At 39.6% G+C, this 26,641-nt stretch overlaps 1 protein-coding gene across 1 annotated transcript in view; it reads left to right on the plus strand.

The window, feature by feature from the left end:
• Positions 1-3,012: 3,012 nt before the first annotated feature.
• Positions 3,013-26,641, plus strand: part of ZBTB20 (zinc finger and BTB domain containing 20) — a 449,829-nt gene continuing 426,200 nt past the window's right edge. Inside the window, exon 1 of the transcript XR_552321.2 lies at positions 3,013-3,326. The gene's annotated coding sequence lies outside the window, so the exon portion shown is untranslated. The remainder of the gene's footprint in view (positions 3,327-26,641) is intronic.

Genomic DNA, 26,641 nt, shown 5'->3' on the forward strand with positions numbered 1-26,641 from the left:
GATGGACTGAATGATTAGTAAGACAACACAGAATCGGGCCATTGATGGTTAGAATGCAAGTCTAAGAAAGACTTTCAGGCAAGGAACCAGTAGTGCAAATCACATCTTGTGGGTTTTTTTTCATTCAGGTCAGACATATATTTGGATTTTATAAAGATTATGGTTAATTTGATTAATTTCTGATTGAGGGCCAGAACTAGGTTAAGTGGAATCTAGTTCATATTTGCTTTCCAACAATCTTGAGGTTTGAAAGTGTTTGGTTTAGTTCTATAGTTCTGTGAGTACACAAACTCCATGCGACTTTGGAAGGGGTGGCTTTGGGTTCCAGTTTGGGTCTGGCTCTAAGCATTATTGTAACTGAATGGAACTGGGCTCAGTTCTAGTGTTCTTATGAGATTCACACTTCCTCAAAACATGAGGAAATGTGGCCTGTGATCCTGGTTCAGATGCATATATGACATTTCTAGAAAGTTAGAGGAAAGTTAAGGATCTAGATGCCTCCCAGAAACTTACAGGTTTGGGATCTGGATCAACTGCAAATCTGAACATTTTTCAAACTTTGGTGTTTTCAACTCAGTAGTCAGATTTCAACCTGAATGTCTTAAATTTGAAGGCTTCAAGTCTGTTTTTTATCCAAAGTTGTTGCATTTTAATCTGTTCAGATTTGTATGTGTAGTATTGGTAGGACAAAGGAATTAATGTTAGTTTGGGATCAAATATTCCAGACTACTAAGAACTTCTCACATCTGATATCCTCATTTTGGTGTAGACCTGGTTTTTAAATTTTAAATTCAGAGACTATTTGTATTATTTGAACTGAGCCCCTTGACAAAGTACTTATATTTTTCCCATAATATTTGCCATCATAAAACTCTGAGAGATGCCAGGCCGAGATGGGAAGACTCTTCACATATTTACTGTACCATCTACTCATGGAACTACAGTTGAGTCTGTTTTACAGATGGAAAAACTGAGGCAGTGACTGCTCAATTGGTACTTACAGCCAGATCGAGTTACCACAGTTAGAAGCAAAGTCTACAAATGCCCCTTCTGCTTTCCTGACCTTACATATCCTTCAATAAGGTGACTATGGTCATAAAGTCCAGAGAAGAAAATATGTAATATGACTAAATTTTTATAATATATATTTGGAGTAACTTGGAGAGCTGCCTCTACATATGCCAGGTGTGTATGTAGCTAAATATTACAGAAGAAGTTGAACTAAGTCATCTATTAGAGCTTTTTACTCTTTATATTTTACCCTAAGGTAAGAAAGGCTTTGTTTTGATGAAAAAACTAATGAAAATTAACCTTTTGAAATAAATTACTTAATCCTTTCGTATTTACTGCTACATCTGGATGAAACGAGAACGTTTATAAGCGAAATACAAAAATGTGTACCATCTACCAGTGAACAAAACTAATCAAATTCACCAGTCACCAGGCTGGTTAATATTATAAAGACTCTGTGAATCATGAATATCCAGCCAGCCTGAGGGTACAAATCCATGAATCTAGAGAGTTTACCTGTCTCTTTTAGTCAGCAGGCTATCCCTTTTCCATCACTACAATTTAGGCATATATTGCCTAATAATAAATGTGATAATAAAAATGTGTTTTGGGAAGCAGGATGTTGTAATAGAGCTTTAGATCAAAAGTGAGATTCATTTTACTTAATTTAGCCAACTACAAGCTAGCTGCTTAGCCTAATCTGGTTGTATAGGCTCCCTCCTCAGTGGGGAGAGAGAGAAAGCTGGGATGAATTGCTTTTGGGAGGTGCCTGGCTCCCCACTGACAATAGAGGGAGCCTACACAACTGGCTTAGACAGGATACTTAACTTTTAGGTGGGTATGAGTTACTCCAGGCAAAGTCTTTTTGCTCCAGGAGATTTGAGTTTTCATCTGTTTTTCCACTGTTTTACAGCATAACCTTGGGAATATCACTTAACCTTTTTTTTTTTTTTTTACCTTGGACCTAGTTTCTCCATCGAAAAAATACTCTGTGGATAAAGTTCTTGGGGAACATTTGCCAAGGATGAAATACAGGTGCAAAATATTTTTCCCCCTGCTCCTGCTACTTTGATGTGTCTGTAGTTGTCATTAAAATAAACAGAATTTTTGTGACAGCGTAAGTTTATGTGTGATGAGAAGCAGGGCTGAGTGAAAATTATTTTAAAAGCAGCATGTATCTTCTTCAGATGTGACAGAATATTGTAAAAATAAAAATATAGTAACTGCTTACATGTATTGTTTCTCCCATCTTTGCTTCCCCTTTGCACCTTCCACTACCTGTCCATCCCCTCTCCTCCCCCCAGCAAAAATATATAGGGAGCGGGGAGAACATTCTTCAGATTAGGTCTGTATTTTAAATAACCTTGGCCTGTTTGCAACTGGGAAAATGTTTTTTTACTTGAGAGATTTATTTCTGTCCTTGTAACACCATGTACTATATGCATTGCACCTGTTCAGACATAAGCACAGCACATTATTATAGCTGTAGGGGTAGAAGCTTCCCAATATATATTTTTGAAAGGAGGGAATGCTGGGGAGAATAGCCCTCTCTTTTCAATTGTTTACCGAGCAGTCTCTTAGGAAGACTTCTTCCTCATCAAGATCAATTTTCCCTGCTCCCCTATTGTCTGGGGAAACCTATCTTCAGGAGCGTCTTTCTTGAAAGATCTCATGACTTTAAAATCATCAGTGGGCTTTGTGTAGTCTGCCTGTCAAAAGAGATATGTTTACACCTTCCCTGCATGTGTTAGAGCTATAAGGTTACGGAGCAGAATGGCTGATACGTTTCGGCGCTTCATGCTAATATGCACAAAAAATGTATTTATGATAATCATATGGACTGTCTGAAACAATGCATTCCAACATCCTGTAACATAAATAAGAAAGGTGGAGCCAGCCGGCACCGAAGTGTTTATTTGCCAGCAATCCTGCTCAGCCCCGTATACCTTTGCTACGCTGCCTCAGCCTGGCAGTATTGAACCTGTTGCTGCATTAGCCGAGTTGTATTTTGCTAGATAGGAGAAGGAGGGTTGTCTGCTGTCTGGTAGGAGGGCTTTGTCTGTGTGCGCCTTTCTCTCTCTCCCTCTCTCGCTCTCCCTGTCTCTCGCACTCTCGCTCGCTCTCGCTCGCTCTCTCTCGCTCGCTCTCCCTTTCCCGTCTCTGTGGTTTGTAAGGTAGGTTGCAGTGTGTGTATATACACAACATCAAGAGCAGGAAAATGGACTCATTAGGGAGGCAGGCAGTCATTACCACTCACACTGTACTTCCAGGGAGACAGCGACTATGAGGAGACAAACTGAGGACTGGGGAACAAGGTAGGCCAGTCAACTTTTATAAAACATAAAAGAATAAAGCCTCTACTCTCCTTAAACCACCAGCAGTTCTTTATTTCCCCCCCCCGCCCCCCCTCGATTTTTAATTTGGAGATGTAAGTTTGCCAGACCTATTTGCTAGCTTAAAATTCGGAACATCTACAGAAGGCCTTACCCTCTACAAATGTTCCCCCCCCTACTTATTTAAGGGTGTGCCCCCTTATGATTCACTTTAATTACTTTTTTTTTTTAATCATGAAGGAAACAAATACGTTTGTTTTCCAACACTAGTTCCAAGTAAATCAGTATCTTTCACTCTTTTAAAACAGCTCTCTCTGTATGTTTGTGGGTCTCTCTGCTTTTTCTTTTCTGTTTATGCAGTTCCATCTGTCGGTCCATATATCATGTTCTCCTTATTTACTGCTAAATGGGGGTTTATTAGTATTTGCCAATGACTTTTAACTGTAATGCCGGTGACCAGGGTTAACGGTGACTCTCATTCTTTGTTTTCTATATATATGCACACTGTAAGTTTAAAGTCCATGCTTGGCATACAGTAAATAAAAGCAAAAAAAGAGAAAGCAGGTTCCACTCTTCCTGACAGGATTTTTATTCAGAGATTTTGCTGTTTATCTGTTTTGGTTTGGGGGCAGAGTGGGTTAATTTTGCTTATTGTACATGTACTTTTTCCTCCAGGATATTTTTAACATCTATTTTTCGTTATTAATGCTTTTGCAGTTTTCTTTACTAGGAAGAAAGGAGACATATATTCTAACTTTTATGTTGCTGATCTAATGTAACATTATGGAGGCATCACTGGGTTAATAAGAATTCAAACTTTCTAAGAGGGAGTTTGTATCCTTGGCTGCCCCCCACCCTCCCACTTTATACATGGTTATGCTTGTGTTTCCGTGTGTACTGACGGGGAAGGGAGGGGGGAAGGGAATAGATATTTTTTACAGTGGTGGCAAATTATGAAATCTATCGAGCCATTTTGTCCAGAAATAGTAACTATTTATTTACCATTTTTCGTTCCACAAATATGCTGCTTATTTGTATTTTTCAAACATTGAAGCTTTTCTCTGAATTGATTTTTTTTTTTCTTCTTCTTTTTTTTTTTTCTTGGGAGGGATTTGTGATGCATTTCATAGCCCATTTAGCATTGTCGAGTTTTTGGAGCCCAGATTTATCATGGGTTCTAAAGACTGCTTAAACTGATCCATTTGAAATGGTCTTTTTATCTGAGCTCTTGTCATTTCTGTTGGAGAGTAAAACTGCTACTCTGCTGGTAACAAAAAAAAAAAAAAAAGAAAAGAAAAAAGAAAAGAAAAGGGATAGTGGAAGTGAGTTACATAAAATGTTCTGGAGAATCCTAAGTAATTATATAAAATGGACGCTGATCAGTGGAGATCTCTGAACACTAACAATCACCTTTTTTTAATAGAAAATTATTTATTTAATAGCAAGAGGCGGACTTCTTAAAAACATGCATTAGGCCTTCCTTTTAGCACAAAGGAGTCCATAATGCAATATTCCTAACCCACCTGAGACTGCCTAGGAGATTCTCCAAAACCTTCAAAACCTTTGAAATGTTTCTTAAAAATCCATTATTTTGCAGCCAGAAAGAACTTTTGCTGCCAACAGGTTTTTTTGCTGCTGTTTGGTGTTTTTTTTAGCTGTCCTTTAACTTACGAGTCCCCATTTCTACAGAAGTGCCTCCTCGCTGAACAAACTAAGTTAATTGAAATCCAAAGCAGCAGATCTATTTACTGGCACTATAACTACAGAAACTACTTGCTCCATTTTATTAGCAGCTCTTCCAGAACATGAGTGAAACTTTTCAAGGTTTTGTATATCAGTGTGCCAAAAATTGGTGGCTCATCTCTTAGCTGGGGAATGACATTCATTGTTTACTAATTTTTTTTCCTCCTTCCTTTTATTCAAACTTCTAAATTAATATTTTGTTGATAGACTTTAAATGTGTTTATTGCTCCAGATGACCTGTTAACTGTAGCAAGGTATTTCCTCCTCTCCTAAAGTTTGAATCTCAGGCTTTGAAAATCAGATTGGTAGTAGAGGGGATGCTGAAGTTATGCCAGAAATGTAGGGGTCTTAAAGGTGGAGTTGCTGATGCTTCTGGGTGGTGGTCAGCCTGGAGTGAGGCAGCAGGAGCATTTGCAGCCATCCTCCTTGTGGGATGGGTGAGGGGTTTTCAGGCACCTGTCATTTTGTCCTGAACTAGTGCAGGTGTATGTTCCTCAACAGCCCAGGTTTTTTGTAGGCGAGCCCATGGACCTCCAGATTCTTGCATGTACTTTTAGCAGAAGCCCAGACTCATCTGAACATTTTTGAAAAACTTTAAAAATGACTACAAGATAGCTCTTGATTTTATGAAAACTCCAGGCAAGAAGAATTCAAGCAGAGAAAGAGAGTCACAGTAGGAGAAACATTTTTCATTCTCCAGTAAGACTTTTTTCTAATAGTAAAACCTTCTTCACTAGGAGGATGTGATTTTCCTTGAACCCCAACTATATTCTAGCCAAAAAAAAGAAAAACAAACCAAAAAACAAACCAGCAACTTAGCCGTTTCAATAGCACAAAGTCCGTTTGCAATCTGGATAAAGCAACAAAGGGTAAAGTATGCCTAAGTAAACTTAAATCGGGCATCTGGTGATGTAGCTGGAACTCGGGGAATGCCAAACCTGTTGGCCAGGGGGGCATGGCCGGGTTTGGAGGCGCGGCGTGCGCGGGGTGCTCGGGGTGCCCCTGCCCGCAGCCCGGGCAGCTGTGCGGGCCAGGGCTGGCGCTGCTCATTGGGTCACACTGTGCTTTATTTTAGTGTTGGAGCAGACAGTTATCTAACACACCCACATGAGGAAGTGCTCTCCTGGAGCAGTTATTTCATGCCTTGCCATGCCCTGTAGCTAGAGCAATTTTGGGCTGAATGGCGTGTGTATGTGCCGCTCTCACTCCTGTGAGACGAGAAGCAATGCTGTTGGGTTTTTTGTGTGTATGTTTTTGTGCTGGGGTTTTGTTGTTTTGGTTTGGTTGTTTGTTTTTTGTTTTTTTTTTTAACAGGACCAAAAATGGGATATAAGACAGTTAAATCCAAATACCAAACAAATACCAAGTCAAATTATTTTTAATAGTGGAGGATTTTGCTTGTCTCCTAAAGGAGGAAAAAATATCTATCTTGTTTATTTTGATAAAGACAGTTGTAGCAATTTCCTGTGTTGAATATATCATTATTGTAAATATTACTCACAGTTTTCCTATTTTCACATTTTCTTCATAGGCCCAGCTTATTCATAAGGGAAAACAGCTGCAGAATATTAAAAAAATTGTAATAGTATTTATGTAAAACTTTGATGTAAATAGGGAATAGTGTCCCCTGCTAGAGAATTCTGTGGGATGGCTTACAAATCCCATACAAGAGAGATTACAGTCTTAGATAAATTGTTATTTAAATTGTTTCAAGAAAACCTTGCTCATTTTTGCAGACCATATGAGGTTTTAAGCAGAATAATTTGAATAGAAGTTCTGTTTAGAAATTGATCGCATGCTGTGGCCTTATAGATTTCAGTTGGTTTCACTCCAGTCTGTTTTTATAGGAGTTTTTTAAACTGCGATCTGTATGGTAAAGAGCTTCTGCTGAAAGAGATTCATACAAGTTAATGGGAATTTAAAGACTGAAATTTAACTTCAAGTTACTTAGATTTTTTTTTTTACCAAAACTTTCAGAAAATCCAAATTCTTTATAAATGTCTTTTTTTTTTTTTTAATGAAACAATGCACTGGAAATAGTTACTTTTAAAGAATAACTTGTTCCTACTAAAGGGTTTAATGTTCACACTGTGGTGCACAGGGAAAATGATGGCAAATCAAAGTGAAACGGACTTCACTGTTCTTGTCTGGTCCAAGAAAATTTCAGAAAGTAAACAAACAGTATCAACTGTGAAAAATAACTTGGATTTTTAATGAGCTGTCTATGCCAGGTTTCTCTTGGTAAAAAGTACTGTTTGACCATACACCAAATTTTGAGATACTTTTGTAAGAGCTGTACCGTTTTAACTTGAGGAGATTTCCACAGATGTATTAAACTTTCGGTGAGGAGTAAATAAAGGCAAAGGCTTTTGTCCAGGTGGTTCTTCCTTTGATAGCGTTGACTATATTCTTGGTTAGTATTTATCATAAAAGTTAATATTTAGTTCTAAAGGCACTGATCCAATTTTCCTCTAATAGGAGACTGGCATTTCAGAAGGATTGCTGCTTATGTCTTTCATGTTTTCTTACATTTTTGAACTTAATCCTCCAGCACCATCATGTGCTATGACAGCATTTTGACCGCCCAGCGCTGGCGAGAGTTCTGTTTGCAGATGGGTCTTGTAAAATGGTCACCAGAAGCACAGGGACATGTGCCACCTCCTCTTCCATAGCTGCTGGGGCAGCCAGGGCTGCTGCTGCTGCTGCTGCTGCTGCAGGGCAGGTTGCTACACATCCCTGAGGTTTGCAAGAAGAAAGAAGTTCATCTTTTACCACGTGCAGGGAAGACTTTGTATCTTGAAGTAGATAGAACACAGGAATTGGAAATTGGGCTAATGGGATAAAGCTGTCTTTAAAGAAAAAAAACAATGTTCTTCTGAGAGTTGGGTGTTGGCTTTGGTGAAATGAGTGTGGAGGGTCCCAGGCTGTTCGAGGGGGCAGATCTTCACCTCACAGAGAAGCGAGCACTAGATGGCACTATGGGAGGAAAGGCCATGGACTCTGCCAGAGCAAAGGCTGAAATCCTTTCATGCCAAGAATGGCCTCATCCCATCAGTGACAACCTGCCCTGCCAGCCCCATGGAGGGCAGATTTGCAGCCTGTGCTGTACTTGCTGTTCTCAGGTACTGCTCCTCGAGATCTTTTATGGCAGGTAGGGACTCTAACACAAGTTAGTCCTACCTAATTCAAACACTGGCAGTGTCTGTAGGACTTAATTCTTTAATACCTCATGCTGTAGTTCTTTCCTTGTGCTTTTCTGCAGTGGGTGGACACAGATCAGTAGGTAACATTTTATGTCCAGTTTGCACAAGTGTAAGTGACAGTAGCAAAGGTGAACCAGAACCCGTAGGGTCTTCCAGAATATTTGAGCTACTATCAAACCAGTGGTTATGAAAGTCTGAATTAAACTAGCTGGTAACTACAGCAAAGAAGAAAGGAAACCTGAATAAATGCAGTGCTTCCAACCCTCTGCAGAGCACCTATGGGAAATTTTTGCAGGACAGACATGGTGCCATTCTGTAAGTTACACCTGTAGGTGACCTCTTAATATGACACTTTCAGACAGAGTGAATTTATCTTGGGGTCGTGGTAGAGCTGAAAATGCAAGCAAGTATAGTGTGTCGTTTGATGCGGAGGTAAATACAGCATGGGAATTACTGATTTTCCTTTTTCTTCCTTCTCAACTAAAAGACATGCTTTCTAATCTTTTTTCTAAAATCATCGATAGCTGTGTGATCAATTCCTTGAGGCTACAAAAGTAGGACTGGGAAAGTTGTCTTATGGACTTCAGAGTTGTCCTTTCAGCTGACTGAAAGTTAATTATTGATTTCTCTTTCCTCTCTAGCGATCCATATGCCTTTCTTTCTGACTAGAAAGTTAGTGGTTACAGTGCAGGAATGTGAAAGTAATCGTCATGTGGCAGTACAAGATTTCATGGGCAGGATGTCAGGAATGCGTAAGATGGAGGTTGACATGGGGAGAAAGTGAAGAAAGACAACTAGGTAAAAGCTTGTGTCCACTGTCATTTTATGTGGGTTGGATTTGGAGCCTGCTATTCTCCATGGTTCTGGCTCCTAAACTCCCAGCAATTTGAGAGCTAAGTGAGTCACAGGCATTAGTGACAGAGGAATGCTGAGAATAAAAACAAAACAACAACAAAAAACTCAACCAAAAAATCTCATTGTTTAGGCACAAACACAAGAAAACCATGTTTAATTGCTGATGTGCTCCCTCTGCTGGTTCTCTAAAACTAACAAATGCTATTCCCAGGAGACCGGGCCACACCCTCTGGGACACTGCCTGGCAAAAATTGTTCCAAATGAATGGCTTTGAGCTCTCTTGCAACGAGCGGCAGTAACAGCAAAAGAAGTCTTCTGATGAAGTGTGTTAAGCCCTTGGATACCAGGCATGACTGCTGAGAGGTCATGAAATGTTCAATCTGTAATTCAGCCTTTTTTTCCCAGTCTTATATTTGATAGGTGTCCCTTTTCCTATGATTTTCCAAAGTTTGTATTTTCTGTTTTGCTGCAGCTGCTTCTTCTAGGATTTTTCCCATCTGAAGGGGTTTTATCAAATGTTCTCATTGATGCTTTTAGTTTCAATTTTACTGTATGTAGTGTCTGAAGAAGCCCTAATGTAGCTTAGGCTTTGGCAGCTTCCAATTCTTTCTGTCACTGTCAGTTAAATCTGCTTGTCAGCTTTATACTGTTGTGCCCACTTCATCCTATCCTTTGGCTTGAATACCGGCTGTTTTTTCAGGATACTCTTGAACATCCTTCCTCGTTGTGATGAATCTGTATTTCTTTTCCAAACATAGACTGAATTGTTTAATGTGTTCCGTACACAGCATATTGCCCAAGTAGATAAGTTTTTAAAATCCAGCGTTTTGTGCTTTCATACCATGAAAAAATGTCTGTCCTGGGTAAGACTGAGTACTGGACAGAAAAAACTGAAAAAAGCTGGATAAATTTCCATAGAATATTTGGAGTGTGTGGAAGATTTCTGACATAGTAATTATTCAATAAGAGATGGTCCCTGTGTTTCCACCTGTGTGGACTGTCATGAAAAAGAGCTTCATCTTGCAGCCATTGACACACCAGTGGGAATCAGCTGTGCAGAGCTGTTGCGGGACTGGGCTCAAGTTTTCCATGTAGAGTAATGAAAAGTTTCCTTTCTGCAAGTCTCATGTTTCCCATCTAGGTGACTGCTTATTAAATCTTTATCCAGTAGGGACAATAAACCAAATAGCCTGGTGGGTAGCTAATTGTCTGGAGTGACTCAAGTCACGTATAAATCTCATTTGTACTCAGTACGTTGACTCTCTCTGGCCTTGTCGCTCTCTCAAGTATTCATTCATTTTGAGACATCTAGAATGTAATGCAAAGAAAAGATTTCCTGGTCCTTCTATCTCAGCATCTTGGAGGATACTTGAAGACTGATGCTCCGTTATTTCCCTTTCACAAGCCACGCAGTTTAGCATCCCATCCTTCTGAAACATAGTGCAGGGTACTGGCCCCCGTGTGGGCAGTCACAGCAGACACAGCACTGAGACCTCATCACCCTCCTCTCACCAGGTCCCTGGATGGGAGGAACTGGAGCAGGGGTTGGCATCTCTGTGATAGCCTGCCATCCTGCGGTACCTGCTCTGGGGATAAATAGAGAATACAGCGCCTGGGACTACCAATCTGGCACCTTTGCTGGTGCTAAACTAATACAAGTGATTAGAAGCGACATGAGTTCCCGGCAAAGGCCCAGCCTGTCCTGGTGGACTGTTTGAAGTCCAAGCCCTGTTTTGTAATTTCCAGCATTTCATGAAAATGCTGCTTTATTTTCCTCTCCAAGCCACGGCCAAGTTTTGAAAGCTTCAAAGCTTGCTGCAATTGGATAGGAAAAGTGTTTTTAAGATAGTGACATATCCTAAATGAGCTGGTTCCTTCTGAACTATACCAACCTCAAATCATTTATCCACCAAGTCAGTCAGGCTCATCCTGAAACATCTCACTGCTGTGAAAGCAGCTGCTCCTGAACGAGATTAAAAGCCAGTTGTGCTTTTGCAGTACAGTTAGCTATGCAGAACTTTGTGTCGGACAAGAGAAAGCTCAGTTCTTTTTCCCTAGTGCTGGGCATTTCTGGATTCTCGAATTCACATGCTTTTTCTTCTAGTCTCTGAGTCCCTTTTTACAGGGGACTGGATCCCACTCCAAGCCTTCTTAATACTTTTGTAGACAAACTTTTTTTTTTTCCCAATGTGTTTACAGGGATCTTAAATATTTTTGTCAGCATGAAGTCATAGTGCAGTATCAGAAGTTTTAATCAGATTGCAGTGCAGTCACTACTGTATGCAAGATAGTGATGAGGATAAGCTGTGCATTAGGGAAGCAGGATTCAGAGTTTGTTTCTAGTTTTTTGTGTTATTTTCAACCAGTCATTTCATTTCCCAGTTACCTGTCTTCAGGATAGAGATAATGATGTTTATCAATTTCTGAAAGCAAATAGGAGGGTGTTAGTTATAGCTATACTAGCAAGTTTTATCCTTCCCTCTTGAGTTTGTGCCTTGTTATCACCCTGAAGTGCATTACAAATTCTTTCTTTACTCTAATGACTTCCCTTTAGCCTCCCCATGAAGTTTTTGAATACTTGTGGTCTTTCTCTGGCATGTCAGACTAGAACTGACACCTGAAGCCCTGGGGTTTGGTTGGGTCTTTGTTTTGTTTTGTTTTCGAAAAGGTTTTTACCACATGGAGGTTAAGAGCTAGTATTTACTTAGGTAGCTTGGATGTCTGTAAAACTGTTCTGCCCTGCTCATGCAGGCTGTATTATGTTGGATCTCAAGTTAATTTTGCATATGTTTTGAGCCATGTCATTTCACAGCATTCAGCCCTAGGTTGTCTTGACCAAACTCCTATTAATAATTGAGCTATCTCAGTTAAGACTGTCTCAATGCTGGAGAGAGAGCCCTCTTGTCTAGATCACATCCATATCCAGCCCTGTGATAATTTATTCTGCTATCAGAATTTATTTAATTTTCACTCCACATCTTTTGCAGGTTTCTTTGAAACTTGAAAGGAAAAAGGACGTGAGCTAAAATGAACATCTCTAGAGTTTCTTGGTGAAGTCTGCTTGTGCAGGAACATGGTTTAGAAGACTGTAGGCTGTTTTAAAGAGTTACTGGAATCTGGAGTAATGTTACTATGGAACATTGACTTCAGTGTGGTAGAAGGATACAAATGGAGCATTTAGGAAGGAGGTTCGTGAAGAATGTGAGCAGCTAGAAGAAATAAAAGCTGAGACGCAGGCAGGGGGCAGAGCTGTTCAAAGAAAATGAGGACAAAAAGTCTGAACTTCATGCAAAAATAGGGACTAACTTGGTCCCACTGGCAAGAGAGGGAGAAAATTTTACAGCAGGATTCTGTATGAGTAGGACCAGAGAGGGGGTGGGATGAGGCCACAGCCCTTTCCTTCTTCCTTATGAGCAGTGAGCTGGAATAATCATCATACAATAATCATCTTCAGAGGACTGTGCTCTTGGGATAAGAAGTTCCATGCAAAATTTCTGAATGTCTGTGTATCTGTCAAAATGTTTATGGGTCGTATTTTGCCCTATGTTACATTTTTATAAAAGTGGACCAGTTCCATGAAATTTGGAAGAACCAACCTTGAACCAAGAGCTGAATTTAGCTTTGTATTTCTCCCTACTGGCTGCAGCTGGCATACGTCTGAAGCAGTAAAGATGATGCATGGTACTCCACAAGTGATTTGTGACCAGGAGACAGTTTTCTTTAGGACAGTGCTGCTGCATTTGACCTCATTTCTGCTGTGTTAGATACTGTCTCCCTTGTGGCAGCATACATAGGTGTATTAATAAGATTCTTCCCAGATCTCTCCTTGAAATCTCAGCTTATGGAGTTGATGAAAAGGCTTGCTTTTACGAGGTGTTGGTGATTATGAGAATAATGCTCAGGCAAGGGCTGCAAAGAATTTACCATCCAAAAAAAATGCCTTTTTTTTCTTATCTGCAAAGGTTTAATCCTGAGACCCTGTGTGATCTCTTTTTGTTGTTGTTGTTTTGGTTTGCTTTGTTCTCATTCACCAAAAAAGTGAGGTGCCAGTTCTGCCTCAGTCTTTCCCAGGCTTTTTTAGATAAAGGAGTTACACATGTCCTTCAAAACAAAGAACAGTAAAAAGCAGGAGGAGGGAATGCTCACAAAAGGTTCTAGGACAGTTTAGTCATAGATAGCTGCTGATATGGATAAATAGCGCTTTGCATTTCTGAAGAAACTTATTCAAGTATCTTACAGTGTTTAATGAAAGTAGTTAATTTAGTTTTGCCTAATTTCAGTAGCTGAATCAACATTATTATTTCCATTTTTTAATTAGAAACAATCGAGGCACAGAGAGAAGAAGGAAGTGAGGCCTTTCTTTCTTCCTTCCTCAGTGTATTGTACATGCAGATGGGAGTTGGAAAAGTAAAGACCATGTTCCATGGACAAAGGAAGCTCAGATGATTCTTGGCTATGTTAAAGACTGTTAGGCTTCTTTTTTTTTTTTTTTTTTTACACCATTGTGGTATTGTAACACACACGCAACTTCTTTGCCATTAAAGTCTTGTTTCTACTTCCAAAATGAAATACAAAGACCCTACAGTAACTGAAAATTGAGGCCAAATACATTTAATATACCAACACATCAACAAAGTCTTTAACAGCAGAATTTTTAAAGAAAAAAACCTTTTTGGTGTTTTGTTTGCTTATTATTTATAATTACTCTCTTAACTGAGTTAAAGTAACTTCAATTTTTTTGTTTTCCCGTGGCTGGATTTCTCTCAGCTGGATATATCCTGATGAGCTCCAGTGTTAGCTTTAGATGTTAGCAGTAGATATTCAAAACTGGACCAGTCTTCCACCTCTCTTTGTACAGTAAAAATCATAGGGAAAAGCTATATCTGGCTGAAATACAGAGTGGTGTTTCTTGATCCATTAAATAGTCGTCAAGAGACGACCGGAGCTCCCTATCACATATTAAGGCAAAGGTGCCTTCAAATAATTCTGTTGTTCTGAACTTCCTGTGTGTATGTCTGCTCTACGTGCAATGGCTCTTAACGTCTAAGAACTGCCATGTGAGAGAAGGAAAAACAGCCCTTAAGGGGACACAAGCATCTAAAGAGGATTGTTACTGGTCTGTTTAAACTTGTCAGTGGGGACAAAGCCCATGCAGGCAGTGAAGGGAGCCCACGAGTGCTGGATCTGGGCAGAGCACAGGTGTGTTGCTGCCGAGGCATCTCTCAGAGAATGAACAGTGGGAGGAACTGATTTGCTTGTATATTCAACCTGAAAACTGTGCAAGGGATAGCTGCATTTAACTTTTTGTTACTTGAGAATGAGATTCTCAAGATCTTGAGATCTCAGTTCTTGAAAACTTGCAAACAAGTTTTGGGTTTGTACCGCTCTCTAATATTTTTTCACTTCCCAAGAGCCAGTTTTAATGACTGTTGATGCTTAGAAGGCCAGATTGGAAGGACAGCAACAGAAAGTTTTATTAGCCAGCACAATTAATACTTTCTTCCTTAAGAGCCAAATTCATCTAGTGTAGTATGTTTACAAAAGAAAAAGCTGGAATGCACAATAAGGTTTTGCCTTTATCAGAGACATATGGACTCACCATAACTGGGTATATGTGTGAGACTATAACAAAGAACACTCCTCAGGCATGTCTCACGTTTCAAGGGTTGAAGGGCAAATGGGATGAATGTCCCTCCTAAAAACTGGATGAACCAGCTTTTGCATATGCAATTTCCAATTTCGATAATCCCCAAGAAGCTTATAAGAGCCAGGATGGAGTCACTAAAACCTTGTCTTATTAACCTCCAAGAGGACACAAAGGGGTTTGGATCTCGAGGCTGGTCAACGTGCCAAGTGCACCTCTTAAGTACTCTCACACTGACTCAGCCTGCTGGAACTTTTGGCAGACGCAGTACAGTAAGGTTCATGAAGCAGATGAATGCAGTCCATGGAGACCAGGTTTACTGGGATAATTCCCACCTGAGAAAGGAAAGTCAAGCTTCTTCGTACAGGAAAGGCAGTAAATACCTTTCCCTCCTCTACATCCATCCCCTAAGGAGAGGTTTATCCCCTGCTCCCCTTTCACACATATATGACCGTTTTTTAGATTGAATGGTCACTCAGATTCATTCTGCTGATAAGCACTGGTCCTTTGAGAGATCCTCAAGTCAATTGTATTTGAGTCCTCTTAGTCTTTAGGATACTTGTGTCCACTTTACATGCAAAATTCAGACACAGATATTCTACAAAGGTTCCCTGCTACACAGTTGCCTCTACGTGCTGTTGTGGTAATAAAAACTGGCAACTTTTTTCTGTCATTAAGCACCTTCAGTGTTATGCATTTACTTTAATAAATCAGTTTCTGGATTTGTTTTTTAACTGACTGAGGTACAACTTTTACCATAATTTATTAGGGTGTATGTAGTCTTCAAAAACTCCGAAGCAGTGCTTTATAGGACACACTGTTTTTCCTTCTGGGTGCCATGAGCCGTTATGCATCTAATTGGGTTTGGGGGAAAGATGGGTCAAAGAGTCAACAATTATGTAGGCATTAAGTCAGCAAATTTAGAGGATACTTACTTCTTAACCATTTTATTGAACTCACATCTCTCTGTGGCCCTTTCTTGGTTTTGATGGGGATCACCAATGTGTTTAGGGGGAAATTCTGCTTGGCTGTCCTGTTTTCCTAAGTTTCAGTGTGCCTAAAGATCAGTGTGGTGGGAACACAGTGGAGGGTTTGGAATCTGGAAGAATGACAGGCCATGGATTACTCCAAACTTTCTGGGAAGCCTGAGGAAATGAGCTGAACTTCTGGGTGAACCTCTCTTAACTGAAACTGTTGAGGTTCCTTGCCTTGTCAGAAAGAATCTTACTTCCTCTTAGAGGAAGTAATTCTGCATAGTTCAAGAGAGACTTTAATGGTCTATACTCTATTTTTTAGGAAATATGCAAGAAAAAGCCTATTTTGTCATATGCATAAAACTGTAAAGCTTCAAATCTTTATTGCTCTTTGCTTATAATGCTTTTACTTTTCTATATCCTTACTCTGAACGCCTGTATATTTTACCTTAACAAAAGAAGCGCAGTAAGCCGAGCAAATGGACTGGTGTTCAATTTGCTTCCTTATTTTCTGCCTCAGCAGGTCAGGAACCTGCTCCTTGTGGCAGAAGGGGCCATATGCCATGGTTCCTGCTCTGCAGTGTAATCAGATCTGCTGTGTGTGCACAGTAAAACCAAGCTGAGCAGAATTCGGGCAAGGTGCACCAAGCTCAGCACTTGTGTGCAAGACAACTGTAATAATGCCCATGCTCAGGAGCTCCAGAGCTTCCTGGAATCACTGGATTTGCTGAGAATGCACCAGAACTGATTTGGATGTTTGGAATACACCCAATACATCCCAAACTTGCTTGACTGAATTCATGGTAGTTTTCTCAGCAGCTGTGCTGGCTTTCTCTGGGAGTAGGTTCTTCGGGATAAGCAGCATTAGGAGAAGGTCATGAGTGAGCTAAGTACAAATCAAGGATCCTGAGTACAATCTTCAGATGCTGAATTTATTTATTTTTTTTTTAATTCAGGTACTATTTTTAATAACCTTAGATATGGCATGTGTAAGAAGAGAAGATGTGACAAATAAGAGGATGTTTCAGGTCTGCTGTAGACCTTCTTACTGATCTGGGTACTTCACCTCTGCTCTTCTGTTCCCTAGCAGTGAGCTAGAGTGATGGGAGAACCTTCTGCATGCCTCAAAGCTTCATGAACAGTTTGTGAAGTGCTCCGAAACCTTTACGTAAAAAAGGCTGGGGATAACACAGTAATTATTGCCACATTTAACTTCTCTTGTTCTGAGAGGAGTGAGCAGAAAATGCAAACACATGTGTTACCATGAGAAATTAAGATGTAGTCATTTCAAAAAATTTTCCAATAAGGAAACCATCTTCATTAGCTTTAATTGTTTCTCTCCTTATAGTGTTTTGCCTGATCATGTCATCAGTGGAAGAATGCACAAATGGAACAAAGGGTAGTAGGGCTGAAAGGCAATTTATGACTCTTCTAAACCTTGTATCCTGCTGATATAAATTAAAGTTTTAATACCAGTTGAGGGTTGCAGTTCTTTTCAGAGTGGAAGAAGATGAGGAGAGATGGGTATTTGGATAGAGAGGAAGATGACCAGCAACTGTCCCCCTGGGACCCAGTGGAGAGGCTGATCCCCCAGTGATGGATGAACATGTCTTTGCCATGATGAGAGATGCTGATATGTTGTTTATGTCTTAACCTCTGGCAGAGGGAAGGGTTCAGGAGGATGAGATTTAGAAGTAGGATAGAGGTGAATATAAATTAGATGGAAACAAAGGGTGAAGAAGAAGAGGAAGGTGCAGTTCCATAGTGGCACATAGGGTTCCTGTGTTTGTTCTGGAGTTTGTGGTTGAGCTGAGTGTCACCAGCAGCACTGCTGCATTTAGTGTGCTCAGTGTAAATAGAATCCATAAATAGTTTTGTAAAGTGTCAGGGTTTTGCTTGTGAAGTCACTTTTATGGTGACTCTTGCCTCTGCCATTTCTTTCCTTACCTTGTTGGTGGGCTGAAGTTACTATTGCTTAGCCCAAATTCACATGTATGAATATGCTTTCATCTCTTTCTCTGTTGCTTTGTTTATCTGTCTCTGTCTGTCTCTCTGTGCGCCTGCTGCTTGTCTGCCTGCCAGTTTTTTCTTTGTCTCTATCACTTCATCATTGAACCCATCTGTGTAGAAAATGGGATATTTGGCTGTCTCCTATTTTTTTTTACTATTATTTTTTTAATTATTTTTGTCATTTTGTTCCCTCAGACTTACGAGGATGAAACTCGCACTCCTGGGGGTGCCAGGCATTTTAGATCTTGCATTTAGGAGGAGCCGCGATGCTTTTTGCGTCTGTTTGTCTGTCCATCTGTCTGCTGGTCTATAATAAGCTGTGCAGCGAGACAGCAGCTTACTATCTGTGTGTGTGAAATTAGCTAATTGGTGTTAGCAGCAATATTTTCACATGTTTTATAAGCAAAGTGCAGCAAGGTATATAAATGTAGATATGATCCAGAGACACACACACATACACACACGCGCGCGCACGCAAGCCTGTCGCTGCTCATGCATAGACGCTCAGAAGTAATTAATGTTAATAAGATTTTAATGTGCTTGTGAGATCATAATGAGGAGAAATGAATGCTCTGATTAGAAAAAGGTAACTGTGTGTGTGTTTTGGCTTAGAACAAGATTTCCCCTCTTTTTTATAAATCACAATTTCAGAACTTGTTTGTGATTGCATCAATCCGTTTTTATTTTCAAATTAGATGTCTGTTTAGCCATTTGAATGATTATCCAAATAAATGGGTAAAACCTTGATCATAAGGAATCGTGCAGATTTTTTTTCCTCCTTAGAAAGCGGAGCTACCACATGACAGGGCTGGGCAGCTTCATCCTTCCAGCATTACATTTTTTGATGCTGCTTTTAAAGCCTCATCAGCAACTGCTCTCAGAGACAGTGCTCATTTTTTACAAATAGAGATGTTTATCTATAGGTGTCTGCAGTGCATAATCAACCAGTGAAACTATTGTGCCAAGGCACATTCCTGTTCATCAGTAATGATGAATCCTCAGAGTCCAGGTGATCACATGATACCTTGATTATATTTTGAAATAATTAGTTTAGGAGAGCAGAACTGTATTTATGTATTTTTTTTTTTCCTTTCATGAGTCAGTTTCCAAATAAGAGGGATGGGAAAGTGTTTGCAGGAAATATTTTACAAGCTAGGATGTTTTTTCGTCCTGGATGCTGTGTAGTCACCAGACCCCAGGCTGGCTAAAATCCAGCTGGACACTAGGGGTCCTTCTCTCCAGCAAATCAATGAAAATATTGTCCAGAGGGCTTCACTTCCATTTGCATACTTATTTTTGTTATTAATCCCTTTGGGATTGGGACTTTTTTTTTTTTTTTTAATTGACACTGAGAGGTTAGATACTTAGTTTTAAAAACATCTAGAATTGAAAATACAGATTTGAATAGTCCATATTTCAGTGCATCCCATGTTGCCTACCACCCACATTATTCTGGTGGTGCATGGCTTGAGTGGTGTTTTAAAGTGTTAGATCAACAATTGAATCCATGGAATACGGTTCATTTCCAGAAAGTGCTGGGGTACCGCAACAGTGGTTGTGATGAGAAATGTTAGAGCATGGTGATAAGATTGCAGTTTCTAAATTGTGCTGAAGAAAAACCAGTGTCAGTAAATACAGCTTTGACATGATTCGAAGTCTCTAAAGATGATGATGTGACAGTTCGTTTATAATGAATGAATTTATTTTGGGGAAAGGAAATGGTAGGCATTATGTATACTTGTTTATTCCTCTAAACACCCCTTTCAGCTAGCTGCTGTACAGCAGGGCCTCTAACACTAGTTTATCATTCTCATAGCTCAGTCAATGAACTTAATCTTATGAGGTACCTTGGGATATTGTCTGCACAAGTGTGTGCACAAGTGTGTCTGTGTGGGTACACTCAAAGCATCACTGAAACCTGTACATCCGTGCAGTAAAGCCAAACCAAAGTATTCCCCAAGTACTGCCACCATCCAGGTAAGTTTTAATGACCCCAGATGGAAGAAGGACATCTTTACTTCTCCTGAGTACTTACAGTCCCAGAAGTGCTTTACATTTTGACCTAAATAAAATGGCAGTCTGAGTTCTCACAAGTAAGGAAGCAACTAATTTGTTTTAAAAATAATCAATCCTATCTGTACATAATTTTATTAGAATATTTTGAGAAATATCAACCCCAGTTTAGGATTAGTATTGAACTGAATTAGTACTGAATTAATGGGTTATGATTCATTTCCAGAGAGTGCTGAGGTACCACAACAATGGTCATGATGAGAAACAGTAGAAGATGGTGATATGATTGCCATTTCCAAATCATGATGAACAAAACCAGTATCAGTAGATTATGGCTTCGACGCAATTGGAAACCTCTAAAGACATTTCAAATCCCACTTTGGGATTAATATCCACCTGCATTTTTTTCATTGCCTTTTTCTGGTTGTTTCCTGTATGTGTGAACATGCTGGTTGCCAAGAACTGGCTTCCACAAAGTTGAGGAGGGAGAGTAGGACCAAGGTAATGATAAACTCCAAATCCACTGAATTGTCACCTTGGAGCAGGAAGCAGCTAAGCAATGCGAGGAATTTCTCTTTAATTTGGGGGTTTTCTTCTGTGTTCTAGAAGGAAGGTGTTGTGGAAAACACTCAGTTTACTGTTCCCAGCATTGGAGATGAAGTAGCCAAGTTCCCTTCAGCTATAGGCTGAAAACTCCATAAGGCTTGAGGAACTCAGGAAGAGCTGAGGCAAATTGGTTAAGTGCATGAAGTTAGTATGCAAAAATGAGTTGTGCTGAGTCCTTGGGGGACTGCTTTAATTCAGGAGTAAATTAGTCTTAGACCAATGTAGCTTAACTGAGTAAGGAGCTACAGGGAGCTTTGCTGTTGAATTAGAGCATCTACTCACAGCTTCAAGACAATTAAATGTGTGCACATTGGTGTCAAACGTTTAGTTGATTTGCCGTAGCATTCTCAATATCCTCATGCAGGCTTGGCTTAAGAGATAGATAAACTGTCCCAAGCAATTAATTCTGTACTGGGGATCCAAAACAAAACAAATTTCAATAGCTTGTTTACTTTGAGGGAAATATCATAATGCCAACTATTGCACTGTTGTTGACAGAGCAGTACTGATTGCCCTTCCTCTCCTTGGACACTGTTGTTTTCTCGTGCAGTTGTTGAGAGCTGCACAGATAACTGAAGATGGCTTTCTGTTAGTCAGTTTTAGTCAGTTTGTACATGCAAAGTTCCAATATAAAACATGCCAAAGTCAGAGATACTGTGTATGTGCAATGAATTCTATAATTATTGCAAGAAAAGCAAGTATTTTACTTACATTTGACTACTCCAGTGTAGTTCCAAGATGAGAAGGAGGGTTTTGGGATGGGTTGGTTTGGTTGTGATGGCAGAACGGAATATGGTGGGAGCGTAGTAATGACAAGCTGCCTGGGAAAAACTCATTTTCTCTTAAAGAGGCCTATGCACAGTGTGAAAATAGGAGCTCATAATTGTATGTTGAGATTGTGCTCTGAAGAGTCTTTTAGAGTACGTTTGCCAGCCTTACTTGTATTACATCTGTTTAATTTGACTTTGTTCCTAAGTACACATATAAGGTTAAAACACTGTTAATTCATAGATTTCATAATTAATGAATAATTGTGAGTTAGTTGATAAAATCTCCATGCTAAACAACATTGGATTTGCACAGTGAAAACTCTCTGCATAAGGATGAATTTTGAAAATACCTGTAGGTTCTGGTTTGATCAGGCCAGTAGAGAAAGTAAGTAATCAACTTGAAAGCTTCATTGGAGATAGTCCCCTGCTAGCATCAAGGAGGGGTGTTTGTTCAAGTGTGCTAACTGCTCTGAGGTTTTTTCATATGAAAACATACATCCTAAAACTGTCAAGACTTAAGCTTTGAAAGAACTAATTATCTCATCTTACTTGCCCAATTCCGTATTTATGTTTCTGAATAAGTAGCCTCTTTTCTACCAAAGTGCTTAATGCCCAGAAGCACCTGCTGAAGCTGCTGGATGCAGAGAACTTCTCATAGTATATGCATTTAGAAGAGCAGTTTTAGATAATAGTTGGCCAGAAGGCTCTTAGGTCTAGTGAGCTTAGAAATTCCAGATAAGTGGCATGACATTTCTGCCAAAAATGTTGTTTTAAGAAGTTGTATAATTGCAGAGTGTGATATTTACATAAAAGTAAAAAGTGTGGCTATCTGTAGGAAGGCAGGAATTGGTAAAGAAATCAGGTTGTGTTTGCATGGTTTGGTCATCTCAGCTTCTGAAAGTACCAAACACTTTTGAGGTAGGTGTAGAAGGCCTTCTCATGAACAAGTCTGGAAAAAAACAGCCATAGAAGAAGTTCCTACTTTACTCTGTCATGGCAATTTTGACCAAGTCTTTGAAAAATGTAGTTTTTCAATCAGTTTGAGTTTTATTTGACTTAGTAATGGGTATTCATACTTGGCCATATGAAAGAGATTTTTTTGTTTATTTTTAATAGGCTCTTCGTCTCACTGTTACTTTGCACTAGATATTGTGCAATCTACAGGTTGATACACACATGAAAGGAAATGGCTTAATTTTTCTGAAGTTTTGTATGTGGATATTGGGAAAGCTGTTTGGATATTTGAGGTTTCCAGTAATATAGAAGCAGACAGAACTGAGTAATTAGACAGAGTCAAAAACATGAATCACTATGGTGTGGATTTGCTTCCTGGTATTTCAGTTTTGTTGTCTTGTGGACATGTGTGTCTTGTCATTAGCAGAATTTCAGTGGCTTCAGGGTTAGCTGCAGTCATCACAGAAATACACAAAATAGTTTATATGTGTGCTTACTCCTACTTACGCCCGTGTTTACTAGTAGCGCATTTGGAAAGAGTCTGAGTGTATAAGGATTTGAATAATGAGTTTGAGTAATGGTTCAATTTGAACGTTGTTAAAACTTAGTCTTGTTCTCATTCTCCAAACTGTTCTGCCACCACATTAGTAGGATTAGGCCTTTTTACCTCTGCCTGTATTTGTTATTTGAAGAGAATTGCAAACTTCTTGTGTTTCCTGAGGCAATAGATACTACGTGTTTACCTCTCTTTAAGACATGATTGTTATTTTATAGCTTCCTGTCAAGTAGGTGGACTTTAATTGATGGGAAGAGCCTTTGTGTTCTTTTGTGTGAAGACCTTTCAGATCTGCAGGGCACTGTGAGGTTTGGGGCTTGCCCATAGGGTCACACTCTGCGTTACACTTCTCAGCCATGCTGTGTGCAATCCACGTGTTGGCAAAGGCAGCACAGCAGCATCTCTTCTGCTCTGGGGCTCCGTATTCGAGATGCATCAGACCACCCTGCTGGCCAGCTGTGTCTTCTGCATGTGTTCCTGGGAATCAGACACCATGGTGCTCAGCAGTATCTGCAGGGTTTTATGCCTCTAAGTGAAGTCCTTAGCTCAGGGAGATCTGCCAGCAGGCATTTTTTCTGGAGTGACAGCCCAGGTAACACAAACGGCTGTGTGAAGTTTTATACATTGGGACAGCTGAGGTGCCTGTCTTCTAGGCAGGCAAAAAGCTATGAAGCCTGACTTGGGAAATCATTTGTCCGCAGTCTTCTTTTATGATATTTGCCACAGACTGGAGCAATCCATTGAGATATTTCAGCCACTCGAACAGCTAGAAGCTCCCGACCCTGCTGCCAAGATTCTTATCTGACCACATGATAAACATTCTTCCTCAGGTATTTGCCCTGAACATCTGAAAAGTGCTTCAGGCAAGCAATGTGGCAGGTGGTAACTTGGTTCTCTTGGTGGTGGTAACCCAGCCTGCTCTGCCCCAGCAGCTGCTGCCAAAACACTGACCCTGGCAGGATCTGCACCTTCTCCTCAGGACAGGGAAGGAGACCCAAGGCAACATGAGGCAGGGGTCATGAGGAACAGAGCAGGGAGTGGGACAGGGGTAAGAGGAGGGGGTTTTGAGGGGGTGAGGAAGGCAGAGAGGGAATGAAGCAGGGACCAGTGCCATGGGATTAGCCGTGACACAAGGGCGTGGACAGTAATTTGTGTAAATAGCTGGTGTAAGTAGAATCTGCATTAGAAGGATGGGAAGGTGATGGGGTGGAGAGGTCTGTTTTGAAGGGAAAGTAGGAACAGTCCAGACATGTCTCCACCTGTGCACACTCGCGGTTCATCACAGAACTGCTGATATGTTGGTACCAAGAAACTTCATTGCTTTTGGAGGAGTTTAAAAACATTGAAAATAAATGGAGTCGACTTACTAGATTTTCTGCTCTCTTAATACAATAGTACAGTCTTGATGAATGTACTTTTAACAAAATCGTCAAGTTGCTGTTAAAAAAACAAAATACTGTGCCCTGGTGCAGTTGATTTCCAGCACTCTACCTTTGCTGCTGCTTTCAAGAAGTTTTGTACCTATTATTCATTTTTCTTTCCCTGACAGTGAGCAGATGACCAAATTTTTTTGAATTTCCAGCTGCTATTCAGGCTAATGGAAAGGTCTAGCAGGTATTGGATTATGTTCTAAAGACTTTCTGTTCGTCTCTAACATAGTTTTTTTTTGTGGATGCTTCACATCTGCTTTGAAAGCACTACCCATAATTTGTCTGTTTACATCCTGAAAGTTCCCCAAACTGAATAGAGCTGAAAGATTACTTCCTCTGTCCTTGGAGTTACACGTCTCTTTTTACAAACCTTAAAAAGATGATTGACTCCTTGTTTGTCAAATACTGCTAACTTATACCAAGCTTATAATTCACAGGAACTCTAGGTCTTTTTCTGAAAACTGCTGCCTGCTCAGTTATCACCATCTTGTATTTGTGTCATTAATAATTTCTGCCCAGGTACATTACCTGTAGTCTTGTTGAATCTCATCCATTACCTCTTGAGATTTCTTTTATTTGCCAAGGTAATTCTGAATTTTATTCAGCCACTCAGTGCCCTCCTGTGTTCATTCATCTGCAGGTTTAATAATAATGTTTTCTATTCCATCATCTAGATTATTAATAAAAAAGTCAAATAGAACAAAACTTAGGGCAGAAACCCAGTTGATGCATTCTTGTATTTTGATAATTACTCTGTAGATTCCCTCATCCAAAATAGATTTGCATGTGTGTGATACCATGGATATGCTTGTTTTGTTCCTAGCTTGCATATAAAAATATATAAGATGTCAAAGGCCAAAATAAAGTCAAGGTACATGGCATTTGCTTTCTACAAGGTTTCTTTTCCTGTTGAGAAGGAAATCAGGCTATTTTGGCATGATTTGTTCTTAAAGCAGTGTTGAGTGCTACTCATCTTTTATACTTAGGTGCTTAAAAACTGATTTGATTCATTGTTCACTACTTTTTCTGGGAATTAAGCCTAAATTCTGTTTTTTTATTTCTCTCTCTGCATGGTAGGTACTAGATGTATTCTTTGAGTCTTTTCTTGGCTTCTGCAAAGTCTCGAAGTGTGTTTCAGACAATTCTTTAAGGAGACCGGGATGAATTCATATACAAATTATTTGAAAAATATTTAACTCAGTACTCTCTAATTTGTTTGCCATTTCTTCTGGAGTAAGACCATACCTCTCTTTGTGAGAATTAAGTGAATTATCCATGTCTTTCCACTTGAAATTTTGAATGAATGGTGGTAAAAAAAGGTGTTAAGCATTTCAGCCTACTCACATCATCTGTCAATTGAACTTCCTCTACATTGATTAACGAAGCCACATTTTCCCTCATCTACCTAAATGTGCTAATAGAATGGTTTCTTGCTATTCTTGACATTCCTTGTTAATTTTGTGCTTTGAACCATTATGATTTTGTCTGTACATGTTTGTGTAACTTTTATACTTAGATACTCTGATACCCTGTTTTCGTCAGGATTTTTTTCCTGTCTTGGTAGCAGTAAAGTACTCATACTTTAGAGATGTTAAAACCCTGCTATTCTCTTTCTTTCCTCTTTATTAGGATAGCCTGTGCTTTTATTATTATTATATTACAGCATCATTACTATTATTACTATTTCATTATAAATTGTTGTTTGTATTTAGCTGTGAGATCTTTTTTTTCACCTGCCCATTTTAGTCCTTGTTAAAAGACCTTCAGTAGGTTAGCAAGTTAGTGCCCAGCACCCTCCTCCTTTTGTGTGAGGTGAATGTCCTCTTGCCCTTAACCACATTTCCCATGGTCAAATAAGTAAAATCTCTCATTAGATGTGCCAGTTGTATCCATGTGTGATGCAGTTATCTCTAGGCTTTGTATCCTTGCCTGATTCCTGCCTCTGCTGTGAGGACAGTGAGGAACACTGATTCCTTCAGCTTTGCTTCTAGAAAATTGTAATCACTTTTGAGCCTTGATATCCTTCAGGTGGTTTTTTTTGTAGATTTTATTTATTCCTTATGGTCTCTTTGTTGTACCTTCTTCCTGTGTTGCCTCCCTGATTTGGAAAGTTCAGGAGAGTACCCTGACCTCACTTAAAAGCCACTTACATCCATTGTAATCTGAATTTACTGACTTAAAAGTGGTTTCTATTGTCAATATATTATATTTCTTTTCTTATATTTCTGGTTTCTATTTTCTTTTTAAACCCCCGCTTCTTTTCTTCTTTTTAAAAATTTTTTTTTTTTCTCTTAGCTTGCACATTCCTTGTGGCCAGTGTGTGTGTTTTCTCATGTCAGCTCTGTCTTAATAGACTCACTCTTCTCTCACTTTTCCTCAGACATAATTTTCTGGAAGTTTTGCAGATCACTACCATTGCAACCATATGGTTTCCCATAATTGTCCTCTAAAATGAAACTTTTTTGCCTGATTGCTAAGTCCTATCTTTGTGTGAGTCTTCTCTGTTGAGTAACTTTGTTCCTGGCTCATTTTCTGTTTC

Source organism: Corvus brachyrhynchos, unplaced genomic scaffold (genome assembly GCF_000691975.1).
Source record: "Corvus brachyrhynchos isolate BGI_N302 unplaced genomic scaffold, ASM69197v1 scaffold3, whole genome shotgun sequence".
NCBI classification, from domain to species: Eukaryota; Metazoa; Chordata; class Aves; order Passeriformes; family Corvidae; genus Corvus; species Corvus brachyrhynchos.